At 41.2% G+C, this 22,027-nt stretch overlaps 1 long non-coding RNA gene across 1 annotated transcript in view; it reads left to right on the forward strand.

The window, feature by feature from the left end:
• LOC129543656 (uncharacterized) overlaps positions 1-20,133 on the forward strand; it is a 50,752-nt gene extending 30,619 nt beyond the window's left edge. Inside the window, exon 3 of the long non-coding RNA XR_008683313.2 lies at positions 17,100-20,133. This is a non-coding gene — a long non-coding RNA (uncharacterized LOC129543656). The remainder of the gene's footprint in view (positions 1-17,099) is intronic.
• The last annotated feature ends 1,894 nt before the right edge of the window (positions 20,134-22,027 follow it).

Consider the following 22,027-nt stretch of genomic DNA (forward strand, 5'->3'; position numbering starts at 1 on the left):
TGTTGTGTTTTGTTTTACAGTTTGTTTGAAATAAGATGCAAAAAGGTCCATATGTTACTATTGGTTAATAATTGTTTAAGTCTATTTTAGTAAAGATTCTCCCTTTACACTTCATGCCTGCGGTGCTAAGTCACTTCAGTTATGTCCCACGCTTTGTGACCACATGGACTGTAGTTGCCAGGCTCCTGTGTTCATGGGACTCTCCAGACAACAGTACTGGAGTGGGTTGCCATCCCCTCCTCCAGGTGATCTTCCCAACCCAGGGATCGAATCCACGTCTCTTCCATCTCCTGCATTGGGAGACAGGTTCTTTACCACTAGTGCCACCTTTAAACTTCTGCTTTTGTTATTGTCTAAAAAAAACAAAACAAAACTGGCCCCTTTGTCTTACGTTTTCCCTAGTCCCGATGACATCCCCGTGGTGTCTCTTAGTATATTCCTCTGTCCTCTGTATTTCCTATAAGACACAGCAGCTTACACAGATTCTGGTTTGATTTCTTTGGCAACACTCTTTTATAGGTGAGTGGAACCCTTCCACTGAGAGACACACAATGTTCCTTTTTTGATGTTATCAGCCATGGTTGGTCATTGCCCAAAAACACTAACTCATTAGGTATTTCAATTCGTGATGTTTCTATCACCCCTTCTTCATTTATTATCTAGATTACTTCTGCAAAAATAAATACCCTCTTGTTAAATACTTGGTTACACTGAGATAAAATTTCTATAGACAGGGCAAGAAAAAAAACCCGATTCTTTCTACTTTTAAATTTTCAAAATATCATATTGGGTCCCATGAACCAGTAAAGAAATATCAGTGTGTTACCGTTTTATTACTATTATGGACCACTGTATACCCTGGAGAAGGGAATGGCTACCCACTCCAGTATACTTACCTGGAGAATTCCATGGATAGAGGAGCCTGGTGGGCTACAGTCTGTGGGATCATAGAGTTGGATGCAACTGAGTGACTAAAACTTATGTGTTTATACAAACATAGTCTATGTGTTAAAATTTTTTTTAATCATCACACTTACTGATGCTCAAATTTGTCCCTTTTTGCACAAAGTTCCTGAGTCTTTTTCACACAATCCACATAGCTTTTGATCTGTTTCTGGTATTTTGGTATGACAAGATATACCAGGTTCTTGTACATTTCCAGCACCAGACCCGGAATGAATCATTTTTTTCAAGGTGCCCTGGTTTTGTTTTGTTTCTGTTTTTTAACTGGGAAATGTATTTAGAAAACACAGTACAAATATGATTTTTTGGAGCTTAATATAGATAAAACTATACCAATAGTATCAATTTTAAAAATATAGGACTTCCCAGGTGGCACTAGTGGTAAAGAATCTACCTGCCAATGCAGGAGATGTATGAGACATGGGTTCGATTCCTGGGTGAGGAAGATCCCCTGGAGGAGGGCATGGCAACCCACTCCAGTATTCTTGCCTGGAGAATCCCATAGAGGAACCTGGTGGGCTACAGTCCATAGGGTCACAAAGAGTTGGAGACAACTGAAGCAACTTAGCACACATGCACATAGGTCTCTTGGTCCTTCAATGAAATATTTCATATAACAAAAGAGAAAGGCATTTATTTTGAACTTGACCGATGTACTTTCCAAATCTGTTTTTTCATTTGTCAAATGCATACTATGATAATCCTTACTCATAGGTTTACAGATTAAACAAGTCAATCCACATGTAGTTGTCAGAGTAGTGCCAGTGAGTACTTAATAAATATTAATTATGATCTGACACTTAGCATTAGTTTTATACTCAGTTCAGTTCAGTTCAGTTCAGTCGCTCAGTCGTGTCTGACTCTTTGCGACCCCATGAATCACAGCACGCCAGGCCTCCCTGTCCATCACCAGCTCCCGGAGTTCACTCAAATTCATGTCTGTCTCAACCTATGGTGATTCATTTTAAGATCAAATTATTATTCTTTGACAACTCACAGTTCCCTTTGACTATCCAGCACCCCAAATTCCCCTGACCTACTTTGAGGAGTTACATTCCCAGGCATCAGGGTTCAACTAAGGAAGCCAGGAGAAAAAGCAACCAACTCCAAAGTTATTTTTTGCTTCTTCGAAGGCCATCTGCTGCTATGACCCATTTCGCAACATGGAAATTCATCAGCTGAGTGCAATTTCCCTTCAATCAGTGGCCCACTAAATGGAATTATGTTGCTATCTTTAAATTTGAAATGATCAGAAATGGGTTAAAAAATGCCCATTCATCAGTCAAGATTCTGCAGTTAATTGTGAAAACAGAGGGTCCACCACATACCAGGATTTTGACAGAGAAGTGGAAAACGGGTTTGTTTTCCTTCACCCCTTGGCACAACGGCACATAGAAAACAGACAGTTTCAAATCTTTCCCTCTGAATTTTTTATTTATTTATTTTTGCCTTGATGCTTCAGTGAATGGGTAAATGAATTTATTTTCACAAACCTGGTCCTTTTGAGACTGGACTGATCTCTTTAAGGGGAATCGGTCAGTTGATCTTCGAAGAAACTATGAAAATCCAACATTAAAAATAAATTCATGACAACGAAATATTTTCAAAATAATATACAGATGTCTTAGTTATTCTAAAAAGTATCAATGTGTTATTGGACTGGATAATGTACCCAAAATTGCTTTGCAGGATATTATTAGGACAGTGGATGAAATTCACATAATATGGTAGATTAAAGTATTACATCAGCATTAAATTTCCTGAATTTGATAGCTGCTTTTGTCTCAGAAAATACACACTGAACTAGTAAAAGGACATGATGTCTGCAGAGTTCTCTCAAATGGTTCAGAGAAGATTAACGCATGTTTGTGTGCAGAGAGAGGGAGGGAGAGTGTGGAACACATAACACTCAAGTGTGGCACACGGTGACAACTGGTAAAAACGCAAGAACTTGGATGAAGGGTATAGGAAAGTTCTTGATGTGATTCTTGACATTCTTCTGTAAATTTACAATTATTTCAGAAGAAAATATTTAAAATTAATTCATTAAAAAATGAGATAATGTACATCAAGTACATAGCTCAATGTCTACCACACAGTAGTATTAATAATAAATCTGCAGAACTTGGATATGCATCTTTGTGCTGCAAGGTTGTACTACAATAGGTTTCAAAATTAAACTAAATGGTACTTTTTCCATCAAGATGAACTTTAAAACAAAAAATAGAGCTACCATATGATCCAGCAATCCCACTCCTGGGCATATATCTAGAGAAAACCATGGTTCAAAAGGATATATGCACCCAGGTGTTCATTGCAATGCTGTTTACAATAGCCAAGACATGGAAGCAACCTAAATGTCCATCGACAGATGAATGGATAAAGAAGATGTGGTACACATTTACAGTGGAATATTACTCAGCCATTAGCAAGAATGAAATAATGCCGCTTGCAGCAGCATGGATGGACCTGGAGATTTTCACATTAAGTGAAGGAGGTCAGACAAAGACAAATACCATAAATCACTTATATGCAGAATCAAAAAGTGATACAAATGAACTTATTCACAAAATAGAAATAGAGTCAGAAGAGCAGAAAACAAGTTTATGCTTACCTAAAGGGAAAGGTAAGAGACCTGCATGAGAGTCTAGAAACGACAGTTAGAACCCGGTATGGAACGACAGATTGGTTCAAGATGGAGAAAGGGGTACGACAGGGCTGCCTGCTGTCGCCCTGCTTGTCTAACCTATATGCTGAGCACATCATGAGAAGCGCCAGACTGGATGAGTTACAAGTCAGAATCAAGATAGGCGGGAGAGATAACAGTCTCAGATACGCAGATGATACCACTCTAATGGCAGAAAGTGAAGAGGAACTAAAGAACCTCTTGATGAGGGTTAAGGAGGAGAGTGAAAGAGCCAGCTTAAGACTAAATATTAAAAAAACTAAGATCATGGCATCCGGCCCCATTACTGCATGGCAAATAGAAGGGGAAAATGTGGAAGTAGTGACAGATTTCCTCTATGTGGGTTCCAAAATCACTGTGGACAGTGACTGCAGCCATGAAATCAGCAGACAATTGCTTCTTGGCGGGAAAGCAATGACAAACCTAGACAGTGTGATGAAAAGCAGAGACATTACTCTGCCAACAAAGGCTATGGTCAAGGCTATGGTCTTCCCAGTGGTCAAGAATGGTTGTGAGAACTGGACCATTAAGAAGGCAGAATGCCAAAGAATTGATGCCTTCGAACTGTGGTGCTGGAGAGGACTCCTGAGAATCCCTTGGACAGCAAGGAGACCAACCCAGTCAATCCAAATGGAGATCAACCCTGAATATTCACTGGAAGGACTGATGCTGAAGCTCCAGTATTTTGGTCATCTGGTGTACACAGATGACTCATTGGAAAAGTCTCTGATGCTGGGAAAGATCGAGGGCAGATGGAGAAGAGGGCGTCAGAGGATGAGATAGCTAGACAGCATCACTGATGCAATGATCACAAACTTCAGGAGGTGGTGAGGGACAGGGAGGCTTGGGGAGCTGCAGTCCATGGGGTCACAAAGAGTCAGACATGACTGGGTGACTCAGCAACAACGAGTGGAATGGTGTGTGCATGCTCAGTTGCTCAGTCGTGTCTGACTCTTTGTGAGTCTCTTCTTGGACTGTAGCCTGCCAGGCTCCTCTGTCCATAGAGTTGTCCAGGCAAGAATACTGGAGTGGGTTGCCATTTCTTACTCCAAGGGGAAAGGTGGGGGGAAAAACACAGGAGCTTAGGATTAACAAACTATTGTATATAAAATAGATAATCAACAAGGACCTACTATATAGCACAGGGAACTCACTCAATATTCTGTAATAACCTAAATGGGAAAATAATTTGATAAAGAATATGTATAGCTGAATCTCTTTTCTATACACCTGAAACTAACACAACATTGTAAATCAATTACAGTCTAATATAAAACAATTTTTTAAAAATCAGGGGTGGAGTATGGCAATGGAAGTATATTCCATGTTCCAAAGGACATCAGCTTTCACAGATAGCCTTCAGTGTGCCAGCTGGTGAGCTGCTAATTCATACTCCTCAGCTCATCAATTCCTAACAGCTCCATGAAGGTCTTGTTACAGAATTTTACATGGAAGCTGAATAACGTGTTCAAGGTCCCACAGCTGGTAAAAACCTGGGACTTCATCCAGACCCAGATCACCAACTTCAGAGCACATGCAATTTCCACGAAGTCACAGGAAAGAGCATGCACTAGAGAAGACGAGGCCCAGAATTTGTGACTAATCAACTGGACGCAGACAATCAGCAGTACTTGCTCGTGTGTGGTTGGGTTGCTTAATGAAAAGGTAGGTAAAGGGCTCAGACCTGTGGCTGACTCTTGGTCAGTTCAGTTCAGTCGCTCAGTAGTGTCCGACTCTTTTCGACCCCATGAATCGCAGCACGCCAGGCCTCCCTGTCCATCACCAACTCCCGGAGTTCACTCAGACTCATGTCCATCGAGTCGGTGATGCCATCCAGCCACCTCATTCTCTGTCATCCCCTTCTCCTCCTGCTCCCAATCCCTCCCAGCATCAGTCTTTTCCAGTGAGTCAACTCTTCGCATGAGGTGGCCAAAGTATTGGAGTTTCAGCTTTAGCATCAATCCATCCAATGAACATCAAATCTTCGCATGAGGTGGCCAAAGTATTGGAGTTTCAGCTTTAGCATCAGTCCTTCCAGTGAACACCCAGGACTGATCTCCTTTAGGATGGACTGGTTGGATCTCCTTGCAGTCCAAGGGACTCTCAAGTGGATGGTAACATTGTCAGATGGCTCTGCACCTTATAGAACATTCATTTCCAAAGAGTTTTGGTTTGTGACTAAATATTGATAGAGAGTTCTCTGTGCGGTTCCCTCTACTGTCACTGAAAATTTCTACCATTTTGCTTTTTCTAGCTTGAGAAATTCCACCATATGCCAGTATTGTGACTTTGGGTGAGTCACTTAAAATCTTTCTTGCTTCTGTTTCTTCATCTGTAAACGGGAATACTAACCCTACAATATCATAGGTTTTTTTATGACTCTGTCACACCTGGCTTCCTTGGTGAGACTCACCCACACTGATGTTTGATGTTGTAATGTGTTCATCTTTATTCCTGTACAGTATATCAGTAAATGGATATGACAATTCATTTGTCCATTCTACTCTTCATGACTGTTCGTGTAGCTTCCAGTATGCACAGTGCTGTGGTCAACATTCTTCTACACTTCTTCTGATGAACATATGTAAACATTTCCCGTGGGCATATACCAAGTGTGGTACGAATGCATCACAAGGCATACATATGTTCAGATTTAGAAGGCAGGGGCAAATAGGTTTTCAAGGCAGTGGTATCAGTTTACACTTCTACCAGGAGTGTATGATAGTTTTGCTTGTTCCCTGCTTTTGCCAAAACTTGACATTTTTCTTGAACATAAGTTTTTGTTTTTTAAATTTCTGTGGGATGGGATTGTCAGAAGTGAGATGACTAAATCAAAGTGTGTATGTGTTTTTAACTTTAACAGATGTGGCCAGGTGGTTTTCCAAAAGGTCTGCATAACTGCACATTTTCACCAAGAATATAAAAGAATACTCTTCTCCCTACATCTCTACCAACAATAAACACTCCTCTTTTTAATTTTTGCCATTCTGATAGGTATAAAATAAGATGTTATTTTAACTTATACTCCATCCTACTAATGTTTATATATTTGTGGCCTCTGGATTTGATCTTCTATTGATTGTCTTTCTGATAGAGGGAAGGCTATTGAATTTGTGACTGATAAGAAAGATTAAGGGCTTCCCAGGTGGAGCTAGTGGTAAAGAACTTGTTTGCCAATGCAGGAGACATAAGAGATGCAGGTTTGATTCCTAGGTGGGGAAGATCTCCTGGAGGAGGACATGGCAACCCACTCCAATGTTCTTGCCTAGAGAATCCCATGGACAGAGGAGCCTGGTGGGCTACAGTCCATGGGGTTGCACAGAGTTGGACACGACTGAAGCAACTTAGCATGCAAGAATCTAATAGTGTTATCCCATTAAAAAAAAAGCAAAAACCCATGCACAAAAAAATCCTCTCTGTGAAGTTGTAAATTCTCTATCTCTGCATGTGTCCAGGATGAGGCTGCCTGTTTACATGTCAGAAATGTGTCGGGTGGATTCTTCTGTTGAGTTGGAGACAGTCTTGGAAATGTGGTTCCAAAAGCAGGCCGTGAGGAGAATCAAATTAGAAACTTTAAAATGCAGATTCCAAAGCCTTGAAGACTTTGCTGAAGAAGACCTGGGAGAGGACCAGGAATCTTTATTTTTACAACATTGACCAAGTGATTCTGATTAACCTATGTATATACCACTTTTGAGAAATATTGGACTAGAAGATGTTTGTCTTTGAACTTCAAAATGATCAATTTTACCAGCTGCTACTGGCAGCTCAGTGGTGAGGAATTCACCTGCCAATGCAGGGGATGCAGTTTTGACTCCTGATCTGGGAAGATCCCCTGGAGATGGAAATGGCAACTCACTCCAGTATTCTTGCCCAGAGAGCCCCACGGCGCATAGTAGAATCTCAACAAATCTATCTCAGATAGATAAATGAATGAAAGAAATCAGAACTAGGAGCTAAGAATTGGAAATAAGGAATACTTAAGTGAAAGAACAAAGAGGAAAAAAAGCACACAAGACTGACTGATCTGGTTCTAAGAATATGGAAAACCGGAAGACCCCAAACAGGCTTCTTATATCATAGTTCTATGGTTAGAAGGCATCACCGACTCAATGGACATGAGTTTGGGTAAACTCTGGGATTGGTGATGGACAAGGAGGCCTGATGTCATGGGGTCGCAAAGAGTCAGACATGACTGAGCGACTGAACTGAACTGAAACAATGGGATATAGTTAGGCAATGAATGGAGAGAATATTCTCCAGAATTCTTCACATAAAAACACTGTACAGGTCTGGAAGAAATACTTTAATAAGCCCTTGAGGTAGTAGGTGAGAGCCCCAAGGAATCTGGGATGGACATGGTGGCCAGTGTAAGAGGAGGGATTTATTGATAACTCCAGGATGGTGAGGGGAGGAGAAAAGGGAGTGTGGGGAGTGTAGAGGAGCCCAGACTTGCCTGAATGCCCCTGTACTGCAACTGAAGGACGTCTGCAAAACAACCAGGGCTGCTTGCTGTGGTTGAACTTCTTGCTGAAATGAGAAGAGGCAGCTTGGCAAGCTGTTTAGGAGTCAGCAGGCCTGGAAGTAGCTCTAGTGGTAAAGAATCTGCCGACCAATGTAGGAGACACAGGAGATGCGGGTTCCATCCCTGGGTTGGGAAGATCCCCTGGAGGAGGCTATGGCAGCTCACAGCAGTATTCTCGCCTGGAGGATCCTATGGCCAAGGAAGCCTGGGGGGCTACAGTCCATGGGGTGGCAGAGAGTCAGACATGACTGAAGCGACTTAGCATGCACACACAGGCCTGGAGGTGGTGAGACCGTGGAGGCTGAGACAGAAGGAAACAGGATGCAAGTATTTGCAGACATTATGAAGTGGCTTTTGCGTTATCTCCAGCCATAGAGGTAGGAGTTTGACTAGGTTATCAGACCTCAGGGGGCAGGGAGACTGCTGACATCTTGATTACCTGAGTGGCTCCAAGAAATTACATTCTTAGAGGAAAGTTGAACAAGCCTGTCGATAGTTGGGTCTTTCCCTGTGCCAGGCATGGGGCTTATTTTTTTTTTTTTTTAGGGTTTTGTCTTTATCTTTTTAACTTTTTATTTTCTATTTTTTAAAAATTAGGGTATAATTGCTTTACAATCTTGTGTTAGTTTCTTCTGTATAACAAAGTGAATCAGTTTTGCATATACACATACCCCGTCTTTTTTGGATTTCCAAAAAAAAGCATGAGTAGAATTTCAACAGGTAGAGGGTTTCAGTGAGGGCATTTCAAGTCTGGAACAGTAAGAGTATAGAGATGGGGATGAGAAGTGGCCTATGGTCTGAGGAGCAAGCAGTGCAGGTCTGTTGGGCTGAGCAGAAGGACCATAATTTCCTTCCTTCTTCTGTTTCTTGACTCTAGGAGTCTAACCATCAGCTTATCCCTACTTCTCAGAAGAGCCCAAGCACAATGGTTGCTGAGCTCTGGCCAACACATACCAGCGGCTGCACTGATTATTCACTTTGTACCTGACCTAGACCTGTGCCTTTATTTTCAGTTCATTTCACCCGTGGCCTTCAAGCTAAGCTTAAGTTCTTGGATTTGTTACCACTGGAGCTTGAGGAGGAGAATGGATCAAAACACTCCATGGAACACCCGCTGAGGACTTATAATAATTGACTGGCTTCTACCACATAAAATTCACCATCCCTTCATTCATCAAACATTTACTGACCTTATTTATTGAGTCTGAATGTTCTTAATTTATATAGAGGGCAGTGTAATAACTGTGGCCCACAGTTTACATGAAGAGCCAGAGAGATTGCCATACCCTAACTAAATGCCCTAGGCTTTGGGGGCTTCACTGATTTCTGTTCTTGAGTTTCCTGATATTCTAAGACTATTAGTTCAGGGACACCCTTCCCTCTTCTCATACTGTACAAGTATCTCAAGCTCGCAGACTCTGACATTGCTTCTACCAAGCAAAAGGAAAGCACGTTGTCTTAAGTGCTGTGGAAATTCTACTGGAGACGATGAGCAGAGTATCAGAGTGGGTCGCCTATCTGAGCTTTGAGCTTTCTTTCTGCTAGCTGCACCAGATAAGCAATTGTTCCTTTGGGCTTCTTGATGATGCCAGGATTCAGTAACTGCTGCCAAAGTCCCAAATCAAGCTGGCGGGTTGAGGTTAAAGGAATAACTCATTCCTCTGCAGGGAGAGGTCACAGCATGCTTCATACTTCAGGCTAGAGAACTCCATTTTCCTATCCTAGATCTCTGAGCACCAATGACTGTCTTTGGAAAGCTTGAAGTTGGGCCTTGAGCCTCGCTTGTTTCCTTGCAAGTTTATGTGAACTGAGTAATGAAATCTGTTCAAACTCCATACTGCTGGAACACAAGATTTTGTTTTATGAACTCGGAGGGTCCGTGTTTCTGGAAATGATTCCACCCCAAAGCAAAATGAATAGCCAATTCTGTAACACGTACTTTGCTTTCAAAAGTCTCATTATTTTAAAGCATTTCCCCAAGATTCCTCTGATGTAGCTCTATTTGGAAATTCTTTGCTTGTGTAGAAATACAGATAAATAAAATTGAAAACATTTCAAATTGCTAAATTTTAGATGTAATTTTTCATTGTTTCCCTCTCCATTGCTATAATAAGGAAGACTCTGTCATTCTTACTTGGAAGTTTGGGCTCTACATTTTTGGATTTTTCAATGCTTTCTCCATCCTCATTGTAACCTTGGGCATATTTTCTGAGAGACATTTGCTTGGCCGTGAGCTTCACAATGGGCAGAATTTTGTTGCATGTATACATGAATTAATACATGTTTTTCCCCCAAGTATGAATCTGCCATCATTCTAAACATTTCAATTCATTTCTATTCAACTCAATTCCAATTTAATTTTTATAAACCAGTTAAAGAATGGGAAACTGGACAGAGTGACCATACTTTAACTCCACAGGTATCCAGACCTGGTTTGGGAAGCTTTTGCCGGAAGAGCAGCCTAGGGGTCACTATTACTGGTCCAGCATATAGACTTTGAGCCACAGGAAGAATGGGACAGCCTTCAAGTTGAGAATGTTTGTTGTTGTTCAGTTGCTCAGTCATGTCCAACTCTTTATGATCCCATGGACTATAGCACACCAGTCTTCCCTGTCCTTCACCATCTCCCCAAACTTGTTCAAACTCGTGTCCATTGAGTCGGTAACGCTATCCAACCATCTCACCATCTATCATCCCCTTCTCCTCCTGCTGTCACTCTTTCCCAGCATCGGGGTATTTTCTAATGAGTCGGCTTTTCGAATCAGGTGGCCAAAGTATTGGAGTTTCAGCTTCAGCATCAGTCCTTCCAATGACTATTCAGGATTGATTTCCTTTAGGATTGACTGGTTTGATCTCTTTGCAGTGCAAGGGACTCTCAAGAGTCTTCTCCCACACCACAGTCCAAAAGCATCAATTCTTTGGCGCTCAGCCTTCTTTTTGGTCCAACTCTCACATCCATACTTGACTACTGGGAAAAACCATAGCTTTGACTATATGTACAAAAAATTGTCCTTTTGTATCAATTTTTTAACTTAAAGAATTTATAACTCGTGGTTTCTGTGGTGTGGAAGTGAGAAGAGAGACCGATCTTCTAGAAAGGACAGTTAGATACTAAAATGGAAAACCCATCAGTGAATCCTGTCTTTCAGTGGTGCGGGAACATGTGAACCAAGCACATCCAAGCACACCCCCTACCAAGTGACATCAGTCTTTTATATGTTCAAGACCAGGTCATTACACAAACGGGGTTAGCATAGGCTCAAACAAGCATAATTAAAATTCCACAGGAAAGCTAGACCTCACAGACCCAGAACCATAGGCAGGGAGAGGGTTGGGAGAGAGCTGGATTCTGCAGTGGGTATAACAGGACAAGAGTCAGGAGCAATGTCCACAGTAAGATGACACCCTGGATTCCCCTGAATCTCCCCATTAACAACGCACATCTTTGTTTCCGCATGTGTAAACAGTGTTTCTGACTGCACATTCTCAAGGGATGTCTGGGGGCTGGTTCAGTTTAAAGTGCTAGGAAAGCAAAAGATGAAAACACCAAATTCCTTAAGCCGGCTGTACCACAGAGCCCATGAACCCAATACTTCGAGTCATACCTAGAAGTCCCCCAAAATGGTTATAATTAGCTATAATAATCCTGACCACCGATCACCATCAAGATAAAAGTGCAAACACTCCATTTGAAACCCTAGAGGAATGTGAGAGCTCCATATAATAAAGTCCCAGGTACTTTATTTCTGCTTCCTCCTACCCTCAAGCCTTCCAAAAAAAAAAAGAATCAAATTTCTCAGGCATTTCTGTTTGGAACCACTTTACTAGACGTAAGCCTCTGTAAGTTTTAGGTCAAGGGCCTCAATTTTCGCAGTGTAATTTAAATAGATTCTGAGTTGTTCTTTTCTTACCGAAAAACACAGCCTGGAGCGCTCTTAGAGGGTGAAAAGGAGTTATTCTAGTCAGGGTGTATCCACCAGAACAGTGGATGCTTTGGGCCCCAGTTCTCTCCTAATTTTCCGCTTTTAACTTCCCCTAAAGTTTGCAAAGTTTCCCTTTCAACAAAACAACCTACCCTTGGTCTAACTCCTTGACTCATTAGTGGTTGAGGAGACCGCTCTGAGAATCTCTCTTTGCATAACACTGGTCTTTCTGTCAGTGTTCTAGTCTGCACTTAAGTGAAGTTGCTCAGTCATGTCCCACTCTTTGCGACCCCATGGACTGGCTCCTCCATCCATGGGATTTTCCAGGCAATAGTGGGTTGCCATTTCCTTCTCCAGAGGATCTTCCTGATCCAGGGATCGAATTCATGTCTCCCGCATTGTAGGCAGACGCTTTACCGTTTGAGCCACCAGGAAAGTTCTACCATTAGAACCACCACATTCTAACTGAAGAGACTCCCACCTTCACAGGATTCCAACTTAGTCCAATGCCATTCTCACCCAACTGAGATTTCATTGGACACCATCTGGCACTCATGTGATACTTTTTCCCCCCTGTTTCCCTGCCCAAATTCTTCCCATGGCATTTTCCTTACCATTCCCATTTTTATGACCTTTAAAGGGATGCCTCAAATCTACTGTCTGTTGTTTTTCTAAATTGCTTATTTCTAAAGTACGCTAATTGTTTTCATGGCAAACTCTGGTTGCTTTCATCTAAGGAGGTCTGAATGGTTTCCCTGTAAATCAAAGGATGCTGAGCTCCCATCTGAGAATCCTGGCCCCAAGGCAGTTAATTACTAGCAGAGCATGTCAGGGAACTGTATTTGTTCTTGTGTTTCAAAGGAGCACATTGGGTGGAAGGCAATCTCTTGAGTGGAAAGATGAATGCTTTGAGATCCCTGGAGCCAACTCTGCCTCTGGCATCACTGAAAAAGGAGAGAGCTTCTAACTCCAAAAGACCATCCGGTACCCCCACTAGAGTCCCAGATGCAAAACTGGGCAAACCTGGGCAAACCTGGCAAAAGCATACACTTTCCAGTTACTTGCAATGAAAACCATCTGCAGGCAGTTCATTTTGACATCATCCAATTGGAAAGTACACTCCTTTTTGAAATCTAACTTATTAATTTTGCTCACTAACCTCATGGCATCCGGTCCCATCACTTCATGGCAAATAGATGGGGAAACAGTGAAAACAGTGACTGACTTTATTTTTCTGGGCTCCAAAATCACTGCAGATGCTGATTGCAGCCAGGAAATTAAAAGAAGCTTACTCCTTGGATGGAAAGTTATGAGCAACCTAGATAGCATATTAAAAAGCAGAGACATTACTTTGTCAACAAAGCTCCATCTAGTCAAGGCTGTGGTTTTTCCAGTAGTCATGTATGGATGTGAGAGTTGGACTATAAAGAAAGCTGAGTGCCGAAGAATTGATGCTTTTGGACTGTGGTGTTGGAGAAGACTCTTGAGAGTCCCTTGGACTGCAAGGAGATCCAACCAGTCCATGCTAAAGGAGATCAGTCCTGAATATTCATTGGAAGGACTGATGTTGAAGCTGAAACTCCAATACTTTGGCCACCTGATGCCAAGAGCTGACTCATTGGAAAAGACTCTGATGTTGGGAAAGATTGAGGGCAGGAGGAGAAGGGGACAACAGAGGATGAGATGGTTGGATGGCATCACCAACTCAATGGACATGGCTTTGGGAGGACTCCAGGAGTCAGTGATGGACAGGGAGGCCTGGCGTGTTGCAGTTCATGGTGTCACAACGAGTTGGACACGACTGAGTGACTGAACTGAACTGAACCAAACCTCAAGTCACTTTGGATGTTGCACAGTTATTCATTATACAACACACCGCACCCAGAAGACATGAGGAATTCTGTGTGCTCTCCCCTTCTTCACACTCTCAGTAGCCCACCCATAGGCAGAGCTTCAGTCAGCTCCACTTACAGTAGGATGCTCTGGGCAAGAGACTGGACCACCAGGTGGTACTCTAATCATGTGGCCTGCTGACGGTCATGTATTTTTATTGTATTTTTAAAATAAAACATATCGAGACACCCGGCTCCGGCGCAACCGACCACGTGCAGAATCGTGGCTGAGATGAGCTACCCCGTGCCCAGGGTTAGGGCGGTGGCCGAGAGGAGCTGTACCACGTTCAGGAGGCGGTGGCTGCTTGGGCACCGGAGGGCCGAGAGGAGCTGATCTACATTCAAAGCAGGAGGCGCGGCCTTGAGGAGATACCCCTCGTCCAAGGTAAGGTACAGCGGCTGCGCCTTGCTGGAGCAGCTGGGAAGAGGTACTCCACGATCAAGTGGAATATAAGAATCCAGTGTTCTGGGGAGGAAGAAACAAGATGGCGGAGGGATAAGATGGCAAGACCACTTTCTCCCCCACAAATTCATCAAAAGAACATTTGAACGCGGAGTAAAGTCCACAAAACAACTTCTGAATACTGGCAGAGGACATCAGGCTCCCAGAAAAGCAGCCCATTGTCTTCTAAAGGAGAGAGAAGAAATCCAGCTCCACCCACCAGAACACCGACACATGCTTCCCTAACCAGGGAACCCGGACAAGTCACCCGTCCAACCCTACACACAGCGAAGAAACTACGTAATAAAGAGAACTCCACAAACTGCAAGAAGAGGGAACGGCCACCCCAAGCAAAGCAATATAAGCAAGATGAAGAGGCAGAGAAATACCCAGCAAGTAAAGGAACAAGATAATTGCCCACCAACACAAACAAAAGAAGAAGATATAGGGAATTTACCTGATAAAGAATTTCAAATTTTGATGGTGAAAATGATTCAAAATCTTGAAAGCAAAATGGAGTTACAGATAAATAACCTGGAGAAAAGGATTGAGAAGATGGAAGAAAGATTTAATAAGGACTTAGAAGAAATAAAAAAGAGTCAATATACAATGAATAATGCAATAGATGAGATCAGAAACACTCTGGAGGGAACAAACAGTAGAATAACAGAGGCAGAAGACAGGATAAGCAAACTAGAAGATAGAATTGTAGAAATAAATGAAACAGAGAGGAAAAAAGAAAAACGAATTAAAAGAAATGAGGACAATATTAGAGACCTCTGGGACAATGTTAAACGCTCCAACATTCGAATCATAGGAGTCCCAGAAGAAGAAGACAAAAAGAAAGACCATGAGAGAATACTTGAGGAGATAATAGTTGAAAACTTCCCTAAAATGGGGAAAGAAATAATCACCCAAGTCCAAGAAACCCAGAGAGTCCCCAACAGGATAAACCCAAGGCGAAATACTCCAAGACACATATTAATCAAATTAACAAAGATCAAACACAAAGAACAAATATTAAAAGCAGCAAGGGAAAAGCAGCAAATAACACATAAGGGGATTCCCATAAGGATAACAGCTGATCTTTCAACAGAAACTCTTCAGGCCAGAAGGGAGTGACAAGACATACTTAAAGTGATGAAAGAAAATACCCTACAGCCCAGATTACTATACCCAGCAAGGATCTCATTCAAATATGAAGGAGAAATCAAAAGCTTTACAGACAAGCAAAAGCTGAGGGAATTCAGCATCACCAAACCAGCTCTCCAACAAATGCTAAAGGATCTTCTATAGACAGGATACACAGAAAGAGTGTATAAACTTGAACCCAAAGCAATAAAGAAAATGGCTAAGGGATCGTACTTATCAATAATTACCTTAAACGTAAATGGGTTGAAATTTTCAAAAAGGCTAGGAAACAATTCTCATAGCCATCAATAGTTCAGTGTTGAGTTCATGAATAGTTTTTAAAGTTTGGGACAAACTGTAGTATTTGCTATTTGAAGTACTATTTGTAATTGGCATATTACGATGTAACATTGGTCTTCATTTCCATCTTAAAATGCCTAAAAATGCCTAACAGGTTTTTAGATTTGTGAATTTTAGTTGAAATGTATTTTACGATGTTACTAAACCTGCAGAAATATTGAAATATTTCAGAGAACTTATTCACTGTACATTTAATTTATTTTATTTATAAAAGTTATGAACTGTAGAAAGTTTTACTTGTTGGGTCAAATGCTTGTTGCTTCAAATGCTTGTTGCATTTGAAGTGCTAGTTACAAGAAAATCAAATACCTTCAATGTATAAATGCTATTAAGTTTTTAAAGGACTCTGGAGTATAAGTAAGTTTGTTTAAAGAAATTTAGTCTGTTCAACTTGAAAAAAATAAATAAATAAAATTGGAAAAAAAAAAAAAAAACCACTTCCAAAAACAGGACAAAGTGAAAATCCCGATGTTTATAGTAGCATTATACTGTTAGTATATATAAATATGCCACTTACTTATACTGATAATTGCCAACCTGAGAAATACCAACCAACCTATAGGGTGTTCTTAGATAGGAAAACTCAGCATGGAATAATACCAATTGTTCTTGAATTAACCTATAAATAGAGTGTAATTCAAATGAAAATTTCAATAAAATCATGATTCTAAATTTAAAAGAAAAAAAAAAATAAAATAAAATAAAACATATCAATAAGTCTATTTAAGCTGATAACAACCTAATTTTGAACAAAATTTGACATTTAGACACTAACCCCCATTTTATGATTTTGATGTCACAATTTACAACTTAAAAAAATTGTATTTCCATTAACCAATTCTATTATAGTTTTAGTTATTTTTAATACTTTTGTCCTTTAACTTTCATTCTAGTGTTATAAATGATCTATTCACCACCATTATGCATATTCAGCATATTCAGGACTTTATACATTTACCTTTACAGATGAGTTATAACTTTGTTTTGTTTTCCTGCTACTAATTAGTGTCTTTGTTTCAGCTTGAAGAACTCCCTTTAACAATTTCTTGAAGGCTAGTCGAGGGTGATGAACTTGTCTTCAGCTTTTGTTTGTCTAGAAAACTCTATCTCTCCTTCAGTTATGAAGCAAAAGTCTGATAATGTATTCTTGATTGGCAAGTTTCTTTCTTTCTTTCAGGATTTTGAATATATCGTACCACTCCCTTCTGGCATGTAAAGCTGCTGATGAAAAATCTGCTGATAGTCTTATGAGGATTCCCAGGTATATGAATACGTTGCTTTTTTCTTGCTACTTTTAAAAGTCTTTCCCTGGCTTTAGCTTTTGACAATTTAATTATAAAATGTATATGTGTGAGTCTAGAAGGAGTCGATTCCAGAACCTCCAGAAGGTCTGTTTGGTTGTGTGAAGGGTCCTGGTATGCAATGACTCATAACGAAACTTTCTGCTGGTGTGCCATAGAGAAGAAGTCAACCCAAACCCAGAGTAGATCTGAGGTGGTTTCAGAGTCACCAGAACCCTGGCTGTGTAGATACAAAATGTACTGAGACCCTTACTGAGAGGCAAAGTCTGAATCATAGAAGACATATTTCTTTTAAAGTAGTATGAGACCCTTCCTTATTCCTTTTCCTTTGCTTTCTCTCAAGTGTCTCAGATGGGAGATTTTTGATCTGTTCCACAAATATTAAAATAAAAATTATTATTTTCTCAAGGACGTAAAATCATGGACTACATATTAAATTTGCTTCTTCTGATCTTGCCTAAATACATCAAGATGAATCAGGAGTCCAGGTTCAAGAATGTGAAAGGTTGGATTCTCACATATTCCTTTCTCTTTGCCCCTTACATCATCCTTCCCAGGAAGCAGGATGATGGTATTAATGGCTGCCTCTCTGGAGCACGTGTTGAACATATGTTCTTCAAAATGTAGTTGCTGGTACAGGAAGTGGCAACTTAAACTAAGGCAGGAATATTCTCGGAACAACCTCTTTCTCCAGATGGTCTTCCCCACTCCTTGACCTACTTTATGTTCTGGAGGCTGGAAACTATCTCTTTTCTGAGGATCATCTGTTTATCCCAGGGGTCTAATATGATGTCAGTTCAACACGGTAATGGAAAAACCGTAATATGCACAGGACTTTACAGTCCCTTCAATAACATTTCCCCTTTGCATTTGCAGTTCAGCCCAATGACCTCTGGGTGGTGGTAAAGCTTCCAACCAGTTTTTATGACAGCTTGAATGGCTGTCCTCAGATTGCTCTACAGGGTCTCAGAGAGTTAATTGACAGGACTTGGAGGAAGTGGACTGCTCTCTCGTGGTTTCAGTATCACCTTTATTCCCCCTGATTCTCAGCAGAATGTGTTTTTACTGCATAGTTACATTTACCAAATGCCTACTAACAATTTTCTGGTATCCTGTTCATTTGTCACTGCAACAAAACTTTGAGCATGGAACTGGCACGCTGGAGCTGGACTCCTGGTTAAGCTGACTACTAACCTACTGACCTCAAGCAAGTTGCTCTTGGACATAGGATTCCCTGGCTGGAAAATGGGATTGTTACCACAATCTCATTCCATACTGTTGTATGAAGAATCGGGTGCTTAAGAGGCATTCAACTTTGTTTTTATTTCCTTTTGCTGATGAGGAAATAGAGGATGCGTTATAGGTTCCATATGTATGTTTTATACAACCAATCTACAGCTTTAATGTGACTACATAAACTAAATGGTAGATTGCAACCATTACAGCAAACTCGATCCCAACATATTTCTACTTTCATGGAAATAAACTTGGGTTAGTTCCCTTCTCCCCTATTTGCTTGAAGGGTGCAGCTTTACATATCCTCAGGTTTGGACTGGCTCCTTCTCAAAGATGGGTCCTTTGAAGAGTTAACCTTTTGTTTTTCCCCTGGAGAAAACCAGGTATAGCTATTCCAATTCAAGGCATAAGATTTTGATGTTGCCATTTGTTATATGAAAGATTCATTTGCATAGGAAAATTAGCTGAAAGCTTTAAACATCTATTTTAAGTTGTTTTTATGGCAATGTGTCAACTAGAGTATTTTTTCTTTCTGGCTCATGTATCATTTTTAAAGACTCCAAACAGTAGGCATGAGGTATGAATTCAACTTTTGAGAGGTAAATAAAGGTGCCCAAAGTAGGAAAGGTCATAAATAGCAGAGGTAGGATTTGATTTCAGGTTTTTAAGATTCCAGACCACATACAGCATTCACCATTGTACTCTGTGAGGCACTAACACAGTACAAAAGTAGTCAGGGCTTTGATCACAAAGGTCTTGGAATCCCCAGCACAACAGGGCAGGCTAGAGTGGGGATCACACCCCTCACTGAATCAATTCCCCTGAACTAGCAGATCTTAGTAGAAACCCATTTCTTTTATCTCCCCTATTCTAACTCAAGAGATGCTCTCTGTTTTAGAAGAAACACCCTGAGGGCAGATTCCTTGACCAGCTACCATTTTCCTTCAACTAACCGAGAATCTTTCATCCCAAGTGCAGCCCAGTGGGGAAGGAGAGACGAGACAATGGGTGTTAGAAAGGTGGGGAGGAAGAGTAAAGTCCCCTGGGGGACGGGGCACAGAAGCCCCCAGGTGGGGCTCCTTGGAGAGGATGCAGTTAAGCCTGCTTTGCAGTGAGCATAACTAAAGGCTATGCCAAGTGCTCTAGAAAAACTCCTCTTCCAGCCAGACCCTGCTTTAGGAGGAAGAAAAAAAAATCATTCCCTGGAGTTTTAGAGAACTGAACTGATGATAATCAGTCTGTAATGGAACAGGAAACCTCGGGTGTTTGGACAGCAGTCCTAATTTTTTGAGGTCAGTGTTCTATCAGGTCAGGGAGTGTAGACCAGGTATCTGAGTCAAATCTCAAGTGGGGAAAGAGCTCGGCATTTCCTTCTCAACAGTGCTGGTCCACTGCTTTTCCATGAAACCCTTTGGGGATTGGGGTCCGATGGGCCAGGAAGGGAAAGCAGAAGAGAGGCATGAAGTCTTGAAGGAGGCTGTTGTGCTGTTTTAAGATCAACATCGCAGGCTGCCTGTGTTAAGTTTGTGTGATGTAACTAAAATGGACTCAGATGGCAACACACTAAATATTTCAACTTTTCTTCTCTCCTTTTTTCTTTCCCCTTGTGGCTGGATGAATGGCAAGCAGGAGAGGGTTGGAGTGAGTTAAAACAGGTTATTTTAAAAAACCAAATGCTGCCATAAAGAAGAGTACCCTTTGTGTAGACAAATGCTGATTGCTTGAAACTCAAGACCTGGGTGCTTCTATTTAAAACTCTGGAAAATAAATAGATTTGCTTGTGTTCTGGAATTTACTGCTCTCCTTTCAACCCTCGAGACAAATTACGGGGTGACCTGGTAGACCGGTGGGGTCTGTGGGAAAAAAGTGAAACACCTTTTCAAAACTGAAAGTGGCTCAGCTGTGTCTCTTTGCGATCCCATGGACTATACAGTCCATGGAATTCTCCAGGCTAGAACACTGGAGTGGGTAGCCTTTCCCTTCTCCAGGGGATCTTCCCAACCCAGGAATCAGACTAGAGTCTCCTGCATTGCAGGCAGATTCCTTACCAGCTGAGCTACCAGGGAAGCCCTGCCTTTTTCAAAAGGAGAACTTATTCAGTGCAATCTGTTGTCCTTGAGTTTAAGCTCAAAACTTTATTTCACTGAATCCAAGTTAAAAAAGAAAAAACAGGTATGGGGGATGGGGGGATGGGGTGGGGAGTCTGAAAGGGGAAGGAGTAAAACATTAAACAATGTCAGGATGTAGACAGAAAAATCTAGACTGTAGAAAAATTCCAGCTAGTCCAGACTGTGAAGAAATGATCAGGTTTCTCTTAGAAAAAAAAAGAAGTTGTGCCCAACTCAAGAGAGGTGCAAAGAGAGAATTTTGTACATCAAGGGACCAGAGACATGTCAAACGATTGCAAAATATAGATCTTATTCTGATCCAGATTAAAATAAATGAGTTAATTCAAAAAATACTTATGAGGCAATGGGCAAAAGTGAGCACTGACTGGATATGTGATCGTATTAAGGAATTATTGTCTGTGTGTGAGATGTGATAGCAGAATAGTGGTTATGCTTTGAAGAAGAGCCCTACTCTTTCTAGAGGAGATTACAGTCTTGGATTTGTTTCAGAATACTGGGCCATGTAGAGAGGGAGGGAGGCATTTAGGGAGTGATTCAAAGTATCTGTTCAATGAGATTGGCCTTAAGGGCATAACTGGTGAGGCTGGGGGTTCTTTATAGATACGATTTCCAAAAGGACAAGAGAATTTTATCTCTGTGTTGGGCAGGATAACAGCACAATCAAAACGTACATATTTTTGTATGTATTTTAAATATTCCATAATAAAATGTTAATGGCAAAAACCCATTATATCATGCTGTGATCTTTTGAACACTAGAGCCATCCTCTCTAAAAGCCTGATGGTATTGGCTAGGTATCCCCAAAGACTAAGAGAACGTTCCCCTTCTAACGTCATTTTTGTGTTAACTCAAACAAATTCCCTGTCTTGCTCCGGATTCAAACCACAAACAGTCCTTTTTTAAATTCTACTCACAGAAAATATGATAAAAAAGGAACTGAATGGAATCTGAATGCAAAGGAAAGGGAACCAAACTACAGTAAGGACATTCTAGGGCCAAGGTTAAGATTCCCAGGGGACTGAAATGTACAGCTGGCCTGGGCAACCAGCTATGCCCCAGGCCCCGCAGCTGTCTGGACAACAGCCGGCGTGGGTGATGTCTAGGTCCATCTCACATTTGTATCTTTTCCCTTGTGTACTTTGATATGTCACAAAACTCAGGATAGTTCTGCTTCCTAGTTAAAATAGTGAACTCCTTTGCAATGGATTTTGTCCCAGGTTTCCTGAACAAGCACCGTATACTTAAATGGCTCTTAGAGCTAAAGTGGCTTGCGTGTCTTTGAAATGCATTTGAGGAATTGGGCCTGGTTCCTCTTTATGGACATCTTGAGGAAGACGCAGTTACATCTTCTGGGTAGTGACTCCAGCTGCTTCCAAAAGAACAAGAGAGCTTTATCTCTATGTTGGACAGGATAGCAGGACAATCAAAACTAAGGGTCT

Source organism: Moschus berezovskii, chromosome 23, assembly GCF_049115385.1.
Source record: "Moschus berezovskii isolate FMDL1 chromosome 23, NW_MosBer_1.0, whole genome shotgun sequence".
NCBI classification, from domain to species: Eukaryota; Metazoa; Chordata; class Mammalia; order Artiodactyla; family Moschidae; genus Moschus; species Moschus berezovskii.